The sequence below is a fragment of the Macaca fascicularis genome, chromosome 15, assembly GCF_037993035.2.
Source record: "Macaca fascicularis isolate 582-1 chromosome 15, T2T-MFA8v1.1".
NCBI classification, from domain to species: domain Eukaryota; kingdom Metazoa; phylum Chordata; class Mammalia; order Primates; family Cercopithecidae; genus Macaca; species Macaca fascicularis.
Genome location: NC_088389.1, coordinates 36751084 through 36753970, shown reverse-complemented (window position 1 = coordinate 36753970; position 2887 = coordinate 36751084). Strand labels below are relative to the sequence as shown.

Sequence of the window (2887 nt, the reverse complement as noted above, 5' to 3'; positions counted from 1 at the left end):
ACTCTCGAGGAGATTGAGAGGTAAGGTCTAAGAGACCCAGATAATGAGGACATTATTAGATAACTAACTATACCACTGTGTACAATGCAAACATCAATAAGAAAACATCACCTCATCCCTGCAGCTACTTTAAGCAAAGCACTGAAGACCCAGGTTTTCTGAATAGGGAATAAAGTCCGTTAGCAGTTTAAAGTATTCAACACTGGAACAATATGTTACCTATTCTTTGTTTTTAATTATACGTTAACATAGTAAACTCCAACACAAAGGTGAGGCTAGGGGAGTGCTAAAGGAATAAAGAAAACAGAACCAGTATTTCACAAGTATATTAAGCAGTGACGAAACAGCAGCCAATGCTTTGCAAAGTCTCAAGGGTAAAATTTGCTTAGGTGCTGTGATGGTTAATACTTAGTGTCAACTTGATTGGATTGAAGGATGCAAAGTATTGTTCCTGGGTGTGTCTGTGAGGGTGTTGCCAAAGGATACTAACATTTGAGTTGGACTGGGAGGGGAGACCCACCCTCAATTTGAGTGGGCACCATCTAATCAGCTGCCAACGTGGCTGGGATGAAAGCAGGCAGAGGAACGTAGAAGGACTAGACTAGCTTAGTCTTCCAGCCTGCATCTTTCTCCCATTCTGGATGCTTCCTGGCCTTGAACATCAGACTCCAATTCTTCATCTTTGGGCCTCTTGGTCCTTCGACCACAGACTAAAGGCTGCACTGTCAGCTTCCTTACTTTTGAGGTTTTGGGGCTTGGATTAGTTTCCTTGCTCCTCAGCTTGCGGATGGTTTATTGTGGGACTATATCTTGTGAGCGAGTGAATCGATACTCCTTAAGAAATTCCCCTTTATATAGATATCTATCCTATTAATTCTGTCCCTCTGGAGAGCCCTGACCAACACAGGTGCTCTGAGGGGTTCTCTCCAGCATATCTTTGGGGAAGATTCAGAGCAGTTGCCAACCAGTATCCAAAGTCTCATAGACAGTGTGATTTTCATGAGGACCCTGAAAAATAAAGTTCCTCTCAAACTTCTGTGGAAATTCCAAGTCAAGAAGACCATCTGAGCTAAGGGCTTCTTCTCCAACTACAGCAATCATGGCTTGTACATCCTTCCCAATAGTTTGCATACAGCTGTTTACATACATCTGCATGATCCTTCCTGGTCATTCCTTCTCCAGTAGCAGACTTCATGAACAGTGATAGTTCAGGCAGCACCTTGATAGGTGGGTAAATCTCTCTGTTGTGTAGCTGTCTATCCACATAGATCTGTCCCAGTCAGGTCAGAGATGAGCGAATGATATCATTGGTAGGCATGGTAAGAGTAGGAATTTGAGTAATCGAGCCATTTCTACCTTCTCCTCGACCTGCATGTTCATATATAGTGGCTAAGTCTGTATCAGTGTAACCTGGGAAGCCCGGTCAACCAGGAACCTCTTCTCTGGCTTGTAGAAACCTCTTGAAGTGCTTCAGTAGATGAACTCATATCTGTTAGGATAACCAATACGTGTTTCTCACATTGATACGCCAGAAATTCGGCTGTGGTTAGAACCAGTGAGGGATGATAATCCAATAGTTGGGTCATTAGCCAAGTTCAAAAATAGGCAGATGTTGTCCATTGAGCCATTTTCTTCAACACCAGATTTGAAGAACCAGGCAGTTTCCATGTTTACATCTCTAGCAGCAAATACAATTGGAAAATTTTCCTCAGTGTAGTCTACATCTTTGGATTTATTTAGCAAACCAGTCTGGCGGCAGATTTGAGCTGCAATCTTTGTGTAGTAACCCAGCAGCAGAGAAGATAAAAATTTTCTGCTCCGGCAATACTGTTCACACTAACTATGGTTGAAATGCTGGTCCGAATTATCTCCTCTGGGTAGATTTGACATTGAGGATTGATTGGCCATCCCATGATATCAAAGAAATCTTCAGCCAGTACAAGAGGACCTCTGTCAATGGGTTTTCCCGATTCAATGAATACCCAACCAAGCATATCCTCAGACACTGATATTAGGGGAATATCCCCAGTCCTTCGAAATACCTGAACAACTGCCTTGGAGCCACCAACTTCTAGAACTTGCCCGTGTCTCTTTGTGCCATCTAGTAATGTCCAGTGGACAATCTCAGTGTCTATGGGAAACTTAACATGATCTAAGATCACAAGTGGACCATGGACTCTTGATGCCGTGATGTATGTACGGCAAGGCTGGGAGAGGTAGTTCCGACTAACTGCCAGCACCTGCTCCTGAGCTCCCACCATCAGCGGGCATGGGTAGTTTGGGTGTGGCCCATTCATAACCCCACGCATCACCTGCAGTGCCATCTTCTTGACATAGCATTTTCCCTGTGTGTCTCCACATTGTCTTTCCTCTGTATTTGTCTGTTTCTGTGTCCAAACTCCCCTTTTTAAATGACATCAGTCACATTATATTACTATTAGGGCCCAGCCTGATTATCCCATTTTAACTTGATTATATCTGTAAAGACCCTATTTCCAATTAAGGTTGCAATCAGACATCCTAGAGGTCAGGACTTCAAGACTTTTTTTGCGTGGGGGTTGGGGATTCAACTTATAACAATTCAACTCATAACAAGGTCTGTTGTCTGCAGTCAGCTCTTGGGTGCTGATATCTGTATGCTCTGTAACAGAAGCAACCCTAAGCAAAGAAGGAGAATGTACTGGAAGTGTATTGGGTGGCTCCTGGAATCAAAAGAGAACTTCAACAATCAGGCCTTGGGAGAGGCAAAAAGTCCTGGACATCTCCGTAGGGCCTGCCTTCCAGATGAGTCTGCATCAATATCCTTCTGGCCAAGTATCCTTTTTCTCAAGACACAAATTCTTGGAAGAGTCGGTTGGGTTAGCCTGTGGTGGAACCAGGACCTGTT

General features: G+C 43.7%; 1 pseudogene; it reads right to left on the bottom strand.

Annotated features, from left to right (window-relative positions):
• Positions 1-870: 870 nt before the first annotated feature.
• LOC102115554 (V-type proton ATPase subunit B, brain isoform pseudogene) lies at positions 871-2324 on the bottom strand (annotated as a pseudogene).
• Between the last annotated feature and the right edge of the window lie 563 nt (positions 2325-2887).